This window comes from Patagioenas fasciata, chromosome 21, assembly GCF_037038585.1.
Source record: "Patagioenas fasciata isolate bPatFas1 chromosome 21, bPatFas1.hap1, whole genome shotgun sequence".
Lineage (NCBI taxonomy): Eukaryota > Metazoa > Chordata > Aves > Columbiformes > Columbidae > Patagioenas > Patagioenas fasciata.
The window spans coordinates 10,419,432-10,438,947 of record NC_092540.1 but is presented as its reverse complement, the minus strand read 5'-3'; positions in this window follow the sequence as shown (position 1 = coordinate 10,438,947).

Genomic DNA, 19,516 nt, shown 5'->3' with positions numbered 1-19,516 from the left:
AGGGTAACCGGAATTTGGGGTGCAGGGGCTTGGGCTGAAGAGGATGATAGAGCAGGATTGGTGGGGGCAGGATCTAGTGTTTGGGGTTCAGGGATGCAGTGTTTTGAAGTGCGGGATCTGGGGTGCTTGATTTTGGGGTGCAGAGTCTTGCAGGAAGGATCTGGGGGTGCAGGGTTTAGGGTGCAGAATTTGGGTTTGTAGGGTTTTAGGGAGAAAGGCTTGGGGGTGCAGGTCTAGGGGGGTAAAATTGGGGGGCAAAGGCTTTGAAGGAGCAGGATTTGGGGTGCAGGATTTGGGGGTGCAGGGTTTGGGCGTGCAGTGTTAAGGTGGTGGAGGGTGCAGGGTTTGTGGTGAAGGTTTTGGGGTGCAGGATCTGGGGGTGCAGGATTTGGGAATGCGGCATCTGGGGTACCTGATTTGGGGTGCAGGATTTAGGGTGCAGGTTTTTGGGTTTCATGGTTTTGGGGCACAGGGCTGGGTGAGGCCAGATTTGGGGTGCAGGTCTGGGTGAGGGATCTGGGGGTGCAGGGTTTGGTAGTGCGGGAATTGAGGGTGCAGAGTTTGGGGGGCAGGGCTTGGGGGAGCAGGAGTTTGGGGTTCAGAACCTGTGGGTGCAGAGTTTGGGGTGCAGAACCCGTGGGTACCGGGTTTGGGGAGGCAGAATTGGTGCAGGGTTTTGGGGTTCAGGACATGGGGTTGAGGATTTGGGGGTGCAAGGTTTGGAAGTGCATTGATTAGGGGGAAGGATTTAGGGTGGTGGGATTTGGGGGCACGGGGTTTGGGGGTCAGCATTTGGGGGTGCAAAGCTTAGGGGGCAGTGTTTTGAGTGCAAGTTGGGGGAGGACTTGATTTTGGGGTGCAGGGTTTGGGGTGCAAGTTTGGGGATGGCAGCATTTCGGGTATACAGTTTGGGGGTGCAGGGTTTTGGGGAGCAGTATCTGGGGGTACAGGATTATGGGATGTGCAGGGTTTGGGGGCGCAGGGTTCAGGGTTGCAGGGTTTGGTATCACAGGTTTGAGGGGTTCATGGCTTGGGAGGAAGGATTTAGGGGTGCACGTTTTAAGGGTGCAGAGCTTAGGGGGAAGAATCGGAGATGTAGGGGTTTTGGGGACATTATCTGGGGGTCAGGATTTGGGGTGCAGGGTTTTGAGGTGCAGGGTTCAGGTGTTCAGGGTTTGAGGGAAGGATCTGGAGGTGCAGGGCTTTGGAGTGGAGGATTTTGGGGTGCAGGGTTAGTTGGGATTTGGGGTTGCAGGGATTTGGGGTGCAGGGTTTGGTGGTGCATTGGTTTTGGGGGTGGAGGACTGGGGGACACAGGGTTTCAGGGTGCAGGATGTGGGGGTGCAGGATTTGGGAGTGCAGAGTTGGGGGGCAGAATTTTTGGTGCAGGGCTTTGGGGTACAGGACTTGTGGGTGCAGGGGTTTGGGTGGGGAATTTGGGGTGCAGGGTGTTGAGGAAGGATCTGGGGGTGCATTGTTTGGGGGGCCGGATGAGGAGGTGCACGATTTAGGGCTGCAGAGCCTGGGGGGCAGGGGTTTGTTGGCAGAATGTGGGGGTGCGGGGTTCTGGGGTGCAGAGTTTGGGAGATCAGGGGTTTGGGGTGCAGGGGTTTGGGGGGAAATTTAACGTTGCGCAGTGTGGGTTGCATTGGTTTGGGGGTGAAGGATTTGGGGGTGCGGGGTTTGGGGGTCAGGATCTGGGGGTGAAAGGCAGTGGGGAAGGATCTGGGGGTGAGATATTTGGGGGGCAGGGTTTGGGATGCCAGGTTTGGGGTGAAGGGTTTGGGGGCAGGGATCTGGGGTGCAGGATTAGGGCAATCAGGGCTGGGGGGATAAGTTTGTGTGGGGCAGAATTTCGGGGTGCAGGGTCTGGGTGGGCAGGATTTCGGGGGATCCGGGCTTGGGAGTGCAGGATTTTGGAGTACAGGGTTTGGGGGTGCAGGCTTGGGGAGGCAGAATTTGGGGGTGCAGGTTTGGAAGGGTCAGGACCTCGGGGGACACAGTTTGGACAGCACAATGTGGGGTGCAGGATTTGGGAGAGAAGGATCTGGGGGGGCAGGGTTTGGGCTGAAGGGTTTGGTAGGGCAGGGGTTGGGGGGGCAGGATTTGCGGGTTCAGAACCTGAGGGTGCAGGGTATTGGGGAGCAGGATCTAGAAGGGCAGGGTTTGGGGGTGCAGGATTTTGGGGAGCAGAGTTTGGGGGTTCATGACGTGGGGATGGAGGAATTCGGGGCACAGGGTTTGTGGGTGCAGGGTTCACATGTTTAGGACCTGGGGGTGCAGAATTTAGGTGTGCAGGGGTCTGGGGTGCTGGGTTTTGGGGTGCAGGATCAGGGGGTGCAAGGTTTGGAAGCGCAGGGTTTTGGGGCGCAGGGTTTGGGAAATCAAGGTTTGGGGTTCCAGGATTTGGGGGTGCAGTGTTAGGGGGTGAATGCTTTCGGGGGGCAGGGTTTGGGGGTGTATGATGTGGGGGTGAAGGGTTTCAGGGTGCAGGGTCAGGGGGAAGGATTTGGGGGGCAGGGTTAGGTGGGATGTGGGGCTGCAGGGTTTAAGCGTGCAGGATTTTGGGGTGTAGGGGTTTGTAGTGCAAGGTTCGGTAGGGCAGGATTTGGGGAGCATGGCTTTGGGGTGAGGGATTTCAGGGTGCCGGGTTTGGGAGGGAAGGATCTGGGGGTACAGGTTTTGGGGCTTCGGGCTTTTAGGGTGCAACTTGTGGAGCACGGGGTTTCAGGGTGCAAGGTTCAGTGGTGCAGGGTTTTGGGGGTGAAGGGTTTGGGGAGACAGAATTGGGGGTGCAGGGTTTGGGATTGCAGGGTGTGGGGGAAGGATCTAGGGGTACAAGATTTGGGGTAGCAGGGTTTTGGGGAGCAGGGTTTCGGGGTCAGGCTTTAGGGGGACAGGGTTTGGGGGGCAGGGCTGGGAGGGATGATTTGGGGGTGCAGGGTTTAGGGCAGCAGGATCTTGGGGTGAAGGGGTTTGGGCTGAAGGGTTGGGTAGGACAGGATTTGGGGTGCAGGATTTTAGGGTGCAACTTGTGGGGGCAGGATTTGGGGTCCAGGAGGTTGGGGGTGCAGGGTTTGGGGGTGTAGGATTTGTGGAGCAGGGACTGGGGGTGAAGGTCTTGTGGAGGCAGAATTGGGGGTGCAGATTTTGGGTGTTCAGGACCTGGGGCTTCAGGATTTGGGGGTGCACTGTTTGGGGGTGCAGGGTTTAGAAGTCAGGTCTAAGAGTGCAGCGTTTGGGGTGCAGGGGCTTGGGGGGAAATTTAAGGTTGCAGAGTGTGGGGTTCACAGGACTGGGGCACAGGATTTGGGGGTGCAGGGTTTCAGGGTTCAGGATTTGGAGGTGTGGAGTTTTGGGGTGCAGGGGATGGGGGTGAAGGATCTGAGGGTGTAGGGTGGTGGGGGAAGGATTTGGGGGTGAGAGATTTGGGGTGCAGGATTTGGCAGTGCAGAGTTTTGGGAGGCAAGGATCTGGGGCTGCAGGATTTGGGGGTTCAGTGTTTAGGGCAGCACAATCTTGGGGTGCAGGGGTTTGCAGTGAAAGGTTTGGTAGGCAGGATTTGGGGTGCCGGATTCTGGGGTGCTGGGTTTTGGGGTACAGGATTTGGTGTTGCAGGGATGGGGTTGAAGGGCTTGGGTTTCCAGGCCTTTGAGGTGCAGGATTTGGAGGTGCAAGGTTTGGGAGGGAATTCTTTGGGGTGCAGGGTTTGGGGTTCCAGGAGGTGGGGGAAGGACCTTGGGGTGTAGGGTTTGGGGGGCAGGGTTTTGGGGGAAGGATTTGGGGGTGCAGGGTTTTGAAGTGCAGCGTTTCAGGGGAGCATGATTTTGGGGGTGCACATGTGGGGATCCAGGTTTGGGGGGTGCAGAGTTTGTGAATGGAGGATTTTGGGGTGCTGGGTATGGGGCTGCCTAATTTGGGGGTGCAGTGTTTGGGTGTTCAGGACCTGGGGGTGCTGCGTTTGGGAATGCAGGCTTTGGGGGTGCAGGGCTCAGGATTTGGGAGGGCAGGATCAGGGGGTGTGAGATTTCAGGGTTTAGGGGTGCAAAGTTTGGTAGGGATGAATTTAGGGGTGCAGGATTTGGGGTGTAGGGTTTGGTGCTGCGAGATTTGGGTGTGCTGGGTTTGGGGGTGCAAGATTTGAGGGTGCAAGGTTTGGTTGTTCAAGATTTAGGGGAGCAGGATCTTGGGGTGCAGGGTTTGGGGCTGCAGGGGTTTTGGGTGAGGGATTTAGGGTTCAGGCTTAGGGGTGCAGGGTTTGGGGGCGCAGGGTGTTGGGGAAGGATTTGGGGGTACAGGGTTTGGAGGTGCAGTCGTTCAGGGATCAGGGTTTGGGGGGCAAAATTTGGGGTGCAGGGTTTGGGATGGCAGGATTAGGGGGAGCAAGAATGTGGGGTGCAGGGGTTTGGGGTGAAGGGTTTGGTAGGGCAGGATTTGGGGTGCAGGCTTTAGGAAGGAAGGAAGGAAAGAAGGATCTGGAGGTGCAGGATTTGGTGTGCAGGGTTTAGGGGTGCAGGATTTAAGGGTGCGGGGGTTTGGGTGAAGGGCTTGGCAGGGCAGGAATTTGGGGTGCAGGGTTTGGGGGTGCAGGGTGTTTGGGGAACGATCTGGGGGTACAGGGTTTGGGGTGCTGGGTTTGGGGGTTAAAGGATTTGCGGGGGCAGGGTTCAGGTGTTCAGGACCTGGGCGTGCAGGCTTTGCGGGTTCAAGGTTCCAGGTGCATTGTTTGGGGGGAGAGGATTTGGGGGTGCAGAGTTTTGGGGTGCAGGGCTTGTGAGAGAGGAATCGGGGGTGCAGGATTTGGGGGTTCAGGGTTTAGGGTAGCAGGATCTTGGGGTGCAGGATATGGGGGTGCAGTGTTTGTGGGTGCAGGGTTTTGGGGGTCAGGATCTGGAGGTGCATGATTTGGGGGCTCAGGGTTTGGGGATGAAGGGTCTTGGGGTGCTGGGCTTTGGGGTGCAGTGTTGGGGGCAGGTTTTGGGGTGCGGGGTTTAGGAGGGCAGGATTTGCGTGTTCAGGAACTGGGGGTGCGGGATTTTGCGTTGAAGGGCTCTGGGGTGCCGGGGTTGGCCTGCAGGGATTGGGGTGCAGTATTTTGGGGTGCAGGGGTTTGGGGTTCAGGACCTGTGGCTGCAGAGTCTTAGGGAACAGGATTTCAGGGGTGCAGGATTTAAGGGGTGCAGAGGCTTTGAGAGAGGGATTTGGGCTTCAGGGTCTGAGGGGTGCAGGGTTTGGTGGGGAAGGGTTTGGGGGTGCCTGGTTTAGGGTTGCAGGATTTGGGGGTCAAGGGTTTGGAGGTGCCAGGGTTTTGGGGGGCAGGATATAGGGGTGCAGGATTTGAGGGTGCAGGGTTGTGGAGTGCAGAGATTTGCAGGTGCAAGATCTGGGATTGTAGGGTTTTGGGGTGCAGGTTTTGGGGAGGAAGGATTTGGGGTGCAGGGTTTAAAGGTTCACGATCTGGAGGTGCAGCGTTTTGGGGTGCAGGGTTATGGGGCTATGGGTTTTGGGAGGGAAGGATCTGGGGGTGCAGGGATCACAGCATGGGGGTGCAGGATTCTGGGGTGCAGGATCTGGGGAGTAGGATCTGGGGGAGCAGGGTTTGGGGTGCAGAACCTTGTTGTTTAGGGTTTAGAGGCAGGATTTGGGGGTGCAGGGCTTTGGGGTGAGGAGTTGGGGGTGCAGGGTTCAGGTGTTCAGGACTTGGGGGTTGGAGGATTTGGGGGTGCAGGGTTGGGTAAGGAAGGATCTGAGGGCGCAGGGTTTGTGGGGCAGGATTTTGGGTGCAGGGTTTGGGGAGCAGGATCTGGGGGTGATGGAATTGGTTGACAAGGTTTCGCAGGCCGGCTTTGGGGGAGCAGAGTTCAGGGGTGCAAGGTTTTGGGGGACAGGTTTGGACATAAAAGATTCGGGGGTGAATGGTTTGGGGGAACAATTTTGGGGTGCAGGATTTGGGGGTGCAGGATTTGGTATTACAGTTTTTGGGGAATCATGGCTTGGGAGGAAGGATTTAGGGGAGCAGGGTTTCAAGATGCAGGATTTGGGGTGCAGTATTTGGGGTTGCAGGTTTGGGGGTGCAAGTTGTGGGGCGGCAGGATATCGGGTACAGGGTTCTGGGCTGCAGGGTTTGGGGGTGCAGGATTTCAACGTGCAGGGTTCTGGGGTGCAGGATCTGGGGGTCCAGGGTTTGGCAGCGCATTGGCTTTGGGGGTTGAAGGATTTGGGGGTGCAGGGTTTAGGGATGCAGGATTTGGGGGTGCAGGATTTGGAAGTGCAGAGTTGGGGGGCAGGATTTTCAGTGCAGGGCTTCAGGGCACAGAACTTGGTGCTGCAGGATCTGGGGTGCAGGTTTTCGGTGGGGAATTTGGGGGTGCAGGGTGTTGAGGAAGGATCTGGGGGTGCAATATTTGGGTTTTAAGGGTTATGGGGGGCAGGATCTGGCAGTGCAGAGTTTGGGGACAGGACCTGGGGGTGCAGCGATTGGGGTTACAGGTTTTGGGGGTGCAGTGTTAAGGGAATTGTTTGAGGTGCAGGGTTATGAGAGTGCAGGATTTCTGGGTGCAGAGTTTGGGGTGCGGGGTATGGGGCAGCAGGATCTGGGGGTGCAGGTTTTGGGGGTGCATTCATTTGGGGGGAGGATCTGGGGGTGCAGGGTTTAAGGGTTCAGGATTTGGAGGTGTAGGGTTTTGGGGTACAGGGTTCTGGGTTGAGGTTTTGGGGTGAAAGATTTGGGGGTGCAGTGTTAAGGGGTGGAGGCTTAGAGGTGCAAGATTTGGGGGTGCAGGGTGTTCGTGTGTCTGATTTGGGGCTGCAGGGTCTGGGGCTGCAAGATCCTGGAATTCAGGATCTGGGGGTTCAGGATTTGGGGCTGCAGGGTATGGGAGGGAAGGATCTGGGGCTTCAGGATTTGGGGGTGCACTGTTTGGGGGTGCAGGGTTTAGAAGTCAGGTCTCAGAGTGCAGCATTTGGGGTGCAGGGGCTTGGGAGATTTAAGGTTGCAGAGTGTGGGGTGCACAGGACTGGGGCTCAGGATTTGGGGGTGCGGGGTTTCAGGGTTCAGGATTTGGAGGTGTGGAGCTTTGGGGTGCAGGGGTTGGGAGTGCAGGGTGGTGGGGGTGAGAGATTTGGGTGCAGGATTTGGGGGTGCAGAGTTTTGGGAGGCAAGGATCTGGGGCTGCAGGATTTGGGGGTTCAGTGTTTAGGGCAGCACAATCTTGGGGTGCAGGGGTTTGCAGTGAAAGGTTTGGTAGGCAGGATTTGGGGTGCAGGATTCTGGGGTGCTGGTTTGGGGTACAGGATTTGGTGTTGCAGGGATGGGGTTGAAGGGCTTGGGTTTCCAGGCCTTTGAGGTGCAGGATTTGGAGGTGCAAGGTTTGGAAGGGAATTCTTTGGGGTGCAGGGTTTGGGGGCAGGGTTTGGGGCTGTAGGCAACGAGAAGAGAGGAGGTGGAGAGAACAGTGGGGAGGTGGAGGAGCAGGAGTGGAGGTGAATACCAGAGAGAGCGAGTGTGTGCGGATCAGCAGTGATCACCCCAAACCTGCCCCGCAGACACGGCACCCAAAATCCTGCACCCCAAAATACTCTTCCCAAACCTGCACCCCAGATCCTGACCCCAAGCCCTGCACCAAAACCCTGCCCCTCAGTCCTGCACCCCCAAATCCTCCACCCCCGATCCTGTCTTCCCAAACCCTGCGCCCCAAATCCTGCACCCCCAAATTCGGCCCTACCAAACTCTGCACCCCTAAACCCTACAACTGAAACCTTGCACCCCCTAATCCTGCCCTTCCTACCTTCCTGAACCCCGAAACCTGCACCCCAAACCCTGCATTCCCAAATCCTTCCGTCCTATACCCTACACCCCCAAACCCTGCCCCCAAACCCTGCACCCCAAAGAATTCCCTCCCAAACCTTGCACCTCAAAGGCCTGGAAACCCAAGCCCTTCAACCCCATCCCTGCAACACCAAATCCTGTACCCCAAACCAGCACCCCAGAATCCTGCACCCCAAATCCTGCCCTACCAAACCTTTCACTGCAAACCCCTGCACCCCAAGATTGTGCTGCCCTAAACACTGAACCCCCAAATCCTGCAGCCCCAGATCCTTGCCTCCCAAAACTCTGCACCGCCAAATCCTGCACCCCAAATCTCTCACCCCCAAATCCTTCCCCCACCACCCTACACCCTCAGATCCTTCACCCCCATCCCCTGCACCCCAAACCTCCACACCTCCAAATCCTGAACCCTGAAACCCCGCACCCCCAAATCCTGAGCCCCAGTCCTGTGCACCCCACACTCTGCAACCTTAAATTTCCCACCAAACCCCTGCACCCCAAACGCTGCACTCTGAGACCTGACTTCTAAACCCTGCACCCCCAAACAGTGCACCCCCAAATCCTGCACCCCTAATCCTCCACCCTCTTAACACTGCACCCCCAAAACCTGAACCACCAAATCTTTCACCCCCAAAACCTCCCTCCTCCAAACCCTGCACTTCAAAATGCTGCACCCCCAAATCCTTCTCCCCAACACCCTGCACCCCCAGATCCTGACCCCAAAACCCTGCACCCCAAATCCTGTACCCCAAAGCCCTGCACTCTCAAATCATACATGCCCAGAACGTGCACCCTAAACTGTGCACCCCAAAATCCTAAACCCCTTAACCCTGCACCCCCAAATCCTCCAGACCCATGTCCCAAACCCAGCACCCCAAAATCTACCCCCCAAAACCTACATCCCCAAATCCAGCACCCCCAGGTCCTGAACACCCAAAATCTGCACCCCCAATTCTGCCTCCCCAAGACCTGCACCCCCAATTCTGCCTCCACAAGACCTTCACCCCCAGTCCCTGCTCCACTAAATCCTACACCCCAAACCCTGCACCCCCAACCTCCTGGACCCCAAATCCTGCCCACACAAGTTGCACCCTAAAATCGTGCACCCCAAGTCCTGTCCTACCCAACCCTTCACCCCAAACCCCTTCACCCCAAGATCCTCCTGCCCTAAACCCTGCACCCCAAAATCATCCCTCCCAGCCCTGCCCCCCAAACCCTGTCCCCCTAAATCCTGACCCCGAAACCCTGCTCCCCAAAACCCTGCTACCCCCAATCTTGTACCCCCAGATCCTTCCCCCAACACCCTGCAATCCCAAACCCTGCACCCCCAATGCTGGCGCTAAACCCTGCACCCCCAGAACCCTGCACCACTGAACCTTGCACCCTGAAACCCTGCTCCCCCAATCCTCCCCCCCAAAACTCTGCACCCCAAAACCCTATACCCAAAACCCTGCACCCCACAAGTTGCACCCCATATCCCTGCACCCCCAAATCCTCCAACCCCCTAAGTCCTGCACCCCCAGGTGCTGAACACCTGAACCCCTCACCCCAGACCCCTCACCCCAGACCCCTCACCCCAAAGCCCTGCACCCCCAAATCCTGCCTCTAAACGCTGACCTACAAGGTTCTGTACCCCAACAGCCTGCTCACCCAGATCCTGCACCCCAGAACCCTGCACCCCCATATTCTGATCCCTACAGCCTGCACCCCCAGCTCCTGCACCCCCAAAACCTGTACCCCTAAATCCTGCACCCTTCAACCCTGCAGCCCACAACGCTGCACCCCCAACCTCTGCAGCCCCAGTTCCTGAACGTGTGAAACCTGCACCCCAAGTCCTGCACCTCAAAACCTTACACCCGGAATTCTGCCCCCCAAACCATGCACCCCAAAATCAAGGCCCCTCAAACTTGCACTCAAAAGTCCGCACCAAGAAACCCTCCCCGCCCAGTTCCTAAAGACATGGAACCTGCACCCCCAAATCCCGCACCCCAAAACCCTGCAGCCCAGTACCCCAGACCACCAAATCTTGCACCTCCAAATCCTGCCCCCTTTAGCCCTGCACTTCAAACCCTGCACCCCAATTCCTGCAACCAAACCCTGCACCCCAAATCCTGCAACCAGCCCTTGTACCCCTAAATCCTTGACCTCCACATCCCGAATCTCCAAACGCAGCAACCCCAAAACCCTACACCCCCAATCCCTGCACCCCCAAATCATTGTCCTTCAAATCCCACACCCAAAGCTCGTACACCCGAAGATCTTGCACCCCCCCACACTGCACCCCAAATCCTGCACCCCCAAATCCTCCAGCCCCACGTCCCAAACCCCCAAACCCTGCACCCTCACGTCTTGCACCCTAATTCTGCCTCCCCAAGACCTGCACCCCCAAACCCTGCACCACTAAACTCTGCACCCCAAATCCTGACCCCCACAAGTTGCACCCTAAAAACCTGCACCCCAAATCCTGTCCTACCCAACCCTTCACACCAAACCCCTTCACCCCAAGATCCTGCTGCCCTAAACCCTGCACCCCAAAATCATCCCTCCCAACCCTGCCCCCCAAACCCTGTCCCCGTAAAGCCTGACCCCTAAACCCTGCTCCCCAAAACCCTGCTACCCCCAATCTTGCACCCCCCAACTCTGCACCCCCAGATTCTGCTGCTCCAAACCCTGCACCCCCAAATCCTCCAGCCCCACGTACCGATCTCCCAAACCCTGCACCCCACAACCCTGCACCCCACAACCCCTTCACCCCCAAATCCTGCACCCCCAGCCCTACCCAATAAACTTTCCACCCCCAAATCCTGCCCTACCAAGCCCTCCACCCCAAACCCCTGCACCCCAAGATCCTGCACCCTAAACCCTGCACCCCCATATCCTCCTTCCCCAAACCCTGCACCCCAAAACACTGCACTCCAAACCACTGCACCCCTAAATCCTGCAACCCCAAATCCTGGCCCCCAAACCCGGCACCCCAAACTCCTGCACCCAAATATCCTACTGCCCTAAACCCTGAACCCCCAAATCCTGCACCCCTGGAACCTGCAACCCCAGACTCTGCAGCCACAAATCAGGCCCCGCAAAATCCTTGCACCCCCAAATCCTGCACCACCTAATCCTCCAACCCCCTAACACAACCCCCTAAACCCTTCTCCCCAGGGTCCATTGTGACACCCTGGGGATCCCCCTTGTCCCCAGGGCCCATTGTGACACCATGGGGGACCCCCTTCTCACTGAGGACCCATTGTGACACCATGGGGACCTCCCCTTGTCCTCAGGGCCCATTGTGACATCCTGGGGACTCCCCTTTGTCCCCAGGGCCCATTGTGGCACCATGGGGACCCCCTTTGTCCCCAGGGCCAATTGTGATATCCCAGGACCCCCCTTTGTCCCCAGGGCCCATTGTGACAGGGTGGAGATCCCCCTTGTCCCCACGCCTGTTGTGATGTGCTAGGACTCCCCATTGTCCCCAGGGCCCATTGTGACACCTTGGGGACCCCCCTTGTCCTAAGGGCCCATTGTGACATCCTGGGGACCCCCCTTGTCACTGGGGACCCATTGTAACACTATGGGGACCCCCCCTTGTCCCCAGAGCCCATTGTGATATCCTGGGGACCCCCCCTTGTCCCCAGTGCCCATTGTGACATCCTGGGGACCCCCTTTGTCCCCAGGACCCACTGTGGCACCATTGGGACCCCAATTGTCACTGGGGCCCATTGTGACGTCCTGGGGACCCCCTTTGTCCCCAGGGCCCATTGTGACGTCCCCGGATCCCCCATTGTCCCCAGAGCCCATTGTGACATCCTGGGGACCCCCATTGTCCACAGGGCCCATTGTGACATTCAGGGGACAGCCTTTGTCCCTAGGGCCCATTGTAACACCGTCGGGACCCCCGTTGTCCCCAGGGCCCATTGTGACATCCCAGGACCCGCCATTGTCTCCAGGGCCCATTGTGACATACTGGGGACTCCCCTTTGTCCCCAGAGCCCATTGTGACACCGTGGGGACCCCCTTTGTCCACAGGGCCCATTGTGGCATCTAAGGACCCCCCAATTGTGCCCAGGGTTCATTGTAACATATCAGGACGTCCCATTGTCCCCAGGGCCCATTGTGACGTCCCAGGACCCCCGTCATCCTCAGGGCCCATTGTGTCATCCTGGGGACCTCCTTTGTCCCCAGAGCCCATTGTGACATCCTGGGGAACCCTTTGTCCCCAGGGCCCATTGTGATGTCCCAGGACCCCCCTTTGTCCCCAGGGTCCATTGTAAAATCCTGGGGACCCCTCTTTGTCCCCAGGGCCCATTTTGAAACCGTGGGTATCCCCCTTGTCCCCAGGGCCCATTGTGACATCCTGAGGACCCCCTTTGTCCCCAGAGCCATTGTGACACCGTGGGGTCCTTTTGTCCCCAGGGCCCATTGTGACAACCTGGGGACCCCCTTTGTCCCTAGGGCCCATTGTGACATTCCAGGACCCCCCATTGTCCCCAGAGCCCATTGTGATATCCAGGGCACCATCCTTGATCCGCAGGGCCCATTGTGACGTCCCAGGACCCCCCTTTGTCCCCAGGGCCCATTGTGACATCCCAGGACCCCACTTTATACTGAAGGTCCATTGTGACATCCTGGGGACCCCCTTTGTCCCCAGGGCCCATTGTGATGTCCCCGGACCCCCCATTGTCCCCAGGGTCCATTGTGACATCCTGGGGACCCCCATTGTCCCCAGGGCCCATTGTGACATCCAGGGGACAGCCTTTGTCCCAAGGGCCCATTGTGACACCGTCGGGACCTCTGTTGTCCCCAGAGCCCATTGTGACATCCTGGAAACCCCCTTTGTCCCCAGGGCCCATTGTGACCTCCCAGGACCCCACTTTGTCCCCAGGGCCCATTGTGACATCCTCGGGACGCCCCTGGTCCCCAGAGCCCGTTGTGACATCCTGGGTACTCCCCTCTGTCCCCTGGGCCCATTGTGACACCGTGGGGACCCCCTTTGTCCCCAGGGCCCATTGTGACATTTAGGGACCTCCCAGTTGTGCCCAGGGCTCATTGTGACATCCCAAGACCCCCCATTGTCCCCAGGGCCCATTGTGACGTCCCAGGACCCCCCGTCATCCCCAGGGCCCATTGTGACATCCTGGGGACCCCCTTGTCCCCAGTGCCTATTGTGAAATCCTGGGCACCCCCTTTGTCCCCAGGGCCCATTGTGACATTCCAGGACACCCCTTGTCCCCATGGCCCATTGTGAAATCCTGGGGACCTCCTTTGTCCCCAGGGCCCATTGTGACGTCCCAGGACCCCCCTTTGTCCCCAGGGCCCATTGTGACAGGGTGGGGACTCCATTTGTCCCCAGGGGCCATTGTGATGTCCCAGGATCCCCCTTTGTCCCCAGGGCCCATTGTGACATCTCAGGACACCCCAATTGTTTCCAGGGCCCATTGTGACATCCTGGGGACCGCCCAGTTGTCCCCAGGGCCCATTGTGGCATCCTGGGGACTCCCCTTGTCACTGGGGACCCATTGTGACACCATGGGGACCACCCCTTTCTCCCCAGTGCCCATTGTGACATCCTGGGGACCCCTTTGTCCCCAGAGCCCATTGTGACATCCTGGTGAGCCCCCTTTGTCCCCAGGGCCCATTGTGACATCCCAGGACCCCCCTTTGTCACCAGGGCCCATTGTGACGTCCCAGGACCCCTCTTTGTCCTCAGGGCCCATTGTGACATCCCCGGACCCCCCATTGTCCCCAGGGCCCATTGTGACATCCTGGGGACCCCCCCTTGTCACTGGTGACCCATTGTGACACCATGGGGACCCCCGTTTGTCCCCAGGGCTCATTGTGACATCCCAGGACCTCCCATTGTCCCCAGGGCCCATTGTGACATCATGGGGACCGCCTTGTCCCTCTGACCCGTTGTGGCACCGTGGGTTCCTCCTTTGTCCCCAGGGCCCATTGTGACACCATGGGGACCCCTTTTGTCACTGTGGTCCAATGTGAAATCCCAGGACCCCACTTTGTACCCAAGGCCCATTGTGACACCGTGGGGGCCCCCCTTGTCAACAGAGCCCATTGTGACATCCTGGGGACCCCCTTGTTCCCCAGGGCCCACTGTGATGTCCCAGGACCCCCCCTTGTCCCCAGAGCCCATTGTGACATCCTGGGGACCCCTTGTTCCCCAGGGCCCACTGTGATGTCCCAGGACCCCCCCTTGTCCCCAGGGCCCATTGTGACATCCTGGGGACGCCCTTTTTCCCCAGGACCCATTGTGGCACCATTGGGACCCCCTTTGTCACTGGGGCCCATTGTGACTTCCCAGGACCTCACTTTGTCCCCAGGGCCCATTGTGACGTCCCCGGACCCCCCATTGTCCCCAGACCCATTGTGACATCCTAGGGACCCCCTTTGTCCCCAGGGCCCATTGTGACATTCAGGGGACAGCCTTTGTCCCAAGGGCCCATTGTGACACCGTTGGAATCCCCGTTGTCCCCAGAGCCCATTGTGACATCCTGGGAACCCCCTTTGTGCCCAGGGCCCATTGTGACATTTCAGTACCCCACTTTGTCCCCAGGGCCCATTGTGACATCCTGGAGACGCCCTTTGTCCCCAGAGCCCGTTGTGACATCTAAGGACCCCCCAATTGTGCCCAGGGCTCATTGTGACATCCCAGGACCCCCCATTGTCCCCAGGGCCCATTGTGACGTCCCAGGCCCCCCCTTTGTCCCCAGGGTCCATTGTGAGATCCTGGGGACCCCCCTTTGTCCCTAGGGCCCGTTGTGACATCCTGGGGACCTCGTTTGTCACTAGGGTCCATTGTGGCACCATGGGGATGCCCTTTGTCCCCAGGACCCATTGTGACATCCTGGGCACCCCCTTTGTCCCCAGGGCCTATTGTGACAGGGTCGGGACCCCCTTTGTCCCCAGGGCCCATTGTGACATCACAGGACCCCCTTTGTCCCCAGGGTCCATTGTGACATCCTGGGCACCCCCTTTGTCCCCAGGGCCTATTGTGACAGGGTGGGGACTCCCTTTGTCCCCAGGGTCCATTGTGAAATTCTGGGGACCCCCTTTGTCCCCAGGGCCCATTGTGACATCTCAGGACCCCCCAGTTGTTTCCAGGGCTTATTGTGACATCCTTAGGACCCCCCTTTGTCCCCAGGGCCCATTGTGACATTCAGGGGACCCCTCTTTGTTCCCAGGGCCTATTGTGACATCCTGGGGACCCCCCTTTGTCCCCAAGGCCCATTGTGATAGGGTGGGGAACCCCTTTGTCTCCAGGGCCCATTGTGCCATCCTGGGGACCCCACTTTGTTCCCAGGACCCATTGTGATGTCCACAATGGCCCCGTTGTCCCAAGGGGTCATTGTGACATCCTGGGGACCTCCTTTGTCCCCAGGGCCCATTGTGACGTCCCAGGACCCTCCATTTTTCCAAGAGCCCATTGTGACGTCCTGGCGACCCCGCTTTTTCCTCAGGGCCCATTGTGGCACCATGGGGAGCCCCTCTGTCTCCAGGGCCCATTGTGACATTTAGGGGACTCCTCTTTGTCCCCAGGGCCCATTGTGACATCCCAGGATCCCCCAATTGTCCCCAGGGCCCATTGTGACATCCTGGGGACCCCCCGTTGTCCCAGGTCCCATTGTGACATCCCAGGACCCCCCTTTTTCCCCAGGGCCCATTGTGACTTCCTGGGGACCCCCTTTGTCCCCAGGGCCCATTTTGGCACCATAGGGACGCCCTTTGTCACTGGGGCCCATTGTGACATCCCAGGACACCCCTTGTCTCCAGGGCCCATTGTGATATTCAGGGAACTGCTATTTGTCCCCAGGGTCCATTGTGACATCCCAGGACACCCCCTTGTCCCCAGGGCCCTTTGTGACATTCAGGGGACCCCTCTTTGTCCCCAGGGCCCGTTGTTGCATCCTGGGGTCCCCCCTTGTCCCCAGGGCCCATTTTGACATTCAGGAGAGCCCTCTTTGTCCCCAGGGCCTGTTGTGACATCCTGGGGACCCTCTTTGTCACTGGGGCCCATTGTTACATCCCAGGACCCCCCTTTGTCTGCAGGTCCCATTGTGACATTCAGGGGACCCCACTTTGTCCCCAGGGCCCACTGTGACGTCCTAGGACCTCCCTTTGTCCCCAGGGCCCATTGTGACACCGTGGGGATCCACTGTTTTCCCCAGGACCCATTGTGACATCTGGTGGACCCCCTTGTCCCCAGGGCCCATTGTGGAACCGTGGGGACCCTCCTTGTCACTAGGGCCCATTGTGACACCATGGGGACCACCCCTTTCTCCCCAGTGCCCATTGTGACATCCTGGGGACCCCACTTGTCCCCAGAGCCCATTATCACATCCTTGGGACCCCTGTGTCCCCAGGGCCCATTGTGACGTCCCAGGACCCCCCATTGTCCCCAGGGTGCATTGTGACACCGTGGGGACCCCCTGTGTCCCCAGAGCCCATTGTGACATCCTGGGGAGCCCCCTTTGTCCCCAGGGCCCATTGTGACATTTCTGGACCCCCCACTGTCTCCAGGGCCCATTGTGAACATCCTGGGGACCCCTCTTTGTCCCCAGGGCCCATTGTGACATCCTGGGCTGCCCCGTATGTCACCAGGGCCCATTTTGACACCGTGGGGACCCCCTGTTGTCCTCAGGGCCCATTGTGACATCCCAGGACCCCCAATTGTCCCCAGGGCCCATTGTGACACCATGGGGAACCCTCTTGTCACTGGGGATGCATTGTGACACAATGGGGACTCCACCTTTGTCTCAAGTGCCCATTGTGACATCCTGGGGACCCCCTTTATCCCCAGGACCCATTGTGACGTCCCAGGACCCCGTTTGTCCCCAGGGACCATTGTTACAGGGTGGGACCCCCCTTGTCCCCAGGGCCCATTGTGGCACCATGGGGACCCTCTTTGTCACTGGGGCCCATTGTGACATCCCAGGACCCCACTTTGTCTTAGAAGGTCACTGATCGGACTACTGGTACATCCTGACTCTGCTTTCTCAATAAACATTGAAGAACACCTGGGGTTTGTTTGCTCCAAGGGAAAACTTCCCTGCCACGGTTCCTGGTTCCCGGTCCTGTTTCCCGGTCCGGTTTGGCTTCGCTATCAGAACAGCTGCTGCCTCCACAGCCGCGCTCAAAGTCCCCGTTGTGACACCGGTATGGCGGGAGAAGGGGGGTGGCGGGGGCGGCAGCGGCGGCGATTGGGGGGGGGCAGTCGGGGCTGGGCGGACAAGCGGCGGCTGCTGCGGCTCCTCAGGCAGCGACAGCAGCAGCGATCGGGGGGACGTGGGGGGCGGACAAGCGGCGGCTGCTGCGGCTCCTCAGGCAGCGACAGCAGCAGCGATCGGGGGGACGTGGGGGGGCGGACAAGCGGCGGCTGCTGCGGCTCCTCAGGCAGCGACAGCAGCAGCGATCGGGGGGACGTGGGGGGCGGACAAGCGGCGGCTGCTGCGGCTCCTCAGGCAGCGACAGCAGCAGCGATCGGGGGGACGTGGGGGGCGGACAAGCGGCGGCTGCTGCGGCTCCTCAGGCAGCGACAGCAGCAGCGATCGGGGGGACGTGGGGGGCCGGACAAGCGGCGGCTGCTGCGGCTCCTCAGGCAGCGACAGCAGCAGCGATCGGGGGGACGTGGGGGGGGCGGACAAGCGGCGGCTGCTGCGGCTCCTCAGGCAGCGACAGCAGCAGCGATCGGGGGGACGTGGGGGGCGGACAAGCGGCGGCTGCTGCGGCTCCTCAGGCAGCGACAGCAGCAGCGATCGGGGGGACGTGGGGGGCCGGACAAGCGGCGGCTGCTGCGGCTCCTCAGGCAGCGACAGCAGCAGCGATCGGGGGGACGTGGGGGGGCGGACAAGCGGCGGCTGCTGCGGCTCCTCAGGCAGCGACAGCAGCAGCGATCGGGGGGACGTGGGGGGCGGACAAGCGGCGGCTGCTGCGGCTCCTCAGGCAGCGACAGCAGCAGCGATCGCGGGGACGTGGGGGGCGGACAAGCGGCGGCTGCTGCGGCTCCTCAGGCAGCGACAGCAGCAGCGATCGGGGGGACGTGGGGGGCGGACAAGCGGCGGCTCCTGCGGCTCCTCAGGCAGCGACAGCAGCAGCGATCGGGGGGACGTGGGGGGCGGACAAGCGGCGGCTCCTGCGGCTCCTCAGGCAGCGACAGCAGCAGCGATCGGGGGGACGTGGGGGGCGGACAAGCGGCGGCTCCTCCGGCCGCGGCCAGGACGTGGCTTCGCCGGCACCGGGGCCCGAGACCGCGCGCTGTGGGGCTGCGGGGCGGGTGTGGGGCCGGGGGTCTCCGGGGGTCCCGCAGCGGCCGCTGTGGGGCGGGATGGGGCGGCTGTGGAATTACCTGTGGGGCACTCATGGGGCTGCTGTAGGGGTCTTAAGAGGCATGTCTGGAGCACTTATGGGGCGACTATGGGGCAGGTGCTGGGCTGCTACAGCGGGACCTGTGGGGCAGCCATAGGGCTGCTATGGGGTTGGTTATGGGTCACAGATGGGAGGGGGCAGCTGGGTGTGGCCCCGCCTACATGGGGTGGGGTCAGTGCCGAGGGGCGGGTACTGAGAGGGCACGCCCACGGGGAGCCCCTCGGGGGGGCGGAGCCTCTGTGTCACGCCCCATGGGAGGTGGTCTGGGGGCGGGCATTCTCTGGGGCACGCCCCCATGGGAGGAGCCTCTTGGGGTAGGGAGAGGGTGCGGTCAACATGGCACGGCCCCAAGGGGGCGTGGCTTAGCTCGGGAAGAGGTGGAGCCGAGAAGGGGCTGCCCGACCCGGCTCTCCAGGCGGCTCTGAGACGGAGCGGAGCGGGCCGGGCGGGGCCGGGCCGGGCACTCCCCGGGGCCTCGCAGAAACAGCGGCGCAGCGAGTCCGCTCCGGGCTCCAACGGTGCGCGCACGTGGTTCCGAGAGCGCCCCGTGCACCTCGCAGCGCCCATTTCTGCGCATGCGCATTGGGAAGCCCTCGAGACAACCCCTCCCCCGCGGCCCGCCCCTTCTCTTCCCTCTCCGCAATCTGATTGGCCAGCTAAGCACGTCAATTTCCATTCTCTCCGCCTATCATCACCCGTCCCCGTTTGTCCCCCGCTACGCTCTGATCCGGTGTCTATTTACACTTAAATACATTTAAACTTCCATTTTAACACTCAGGTATCTTTTCAAATTTACAGATTTTGACATATTTACAATTATATATATTTAGACTGGGATATCGATTTACATTTATTAATAAATTAAAGGTATGTATACGGGTGTGAGTGGATATATATAGATGATATTTATTACCTATTTAGACTATGTAACACGTAGTAATTATACAGAGCTCTGCCTACTCACACTTTTTTCTATTTTAAGTTCCTATCTAGATATTTTTTTCTTTTTCAAGTCCTTCACTTTTTAATCTACAAATAGATAAGATGTTTGTATTCTTAAAACCATCAACAGAAATTTTTTACATTCTCAAATCCTTTATATAACAGAGTAGAAAAGGGGTTTTATTTTAAAACCATTTTATATCTACATGAATACCATTCTGCAATATATAAATACAAACGACAGACTTGTCTCTGTTTGAAATTCTCACGCTCATATTTACAGGGTTTAATAAGTTTTATCCTCCCCCAGGAATTTTCAGGCATTTTTGGACTGTGACCCCCTCTTTTCAGGGGGACTCCCTTTTGAGCCCCACA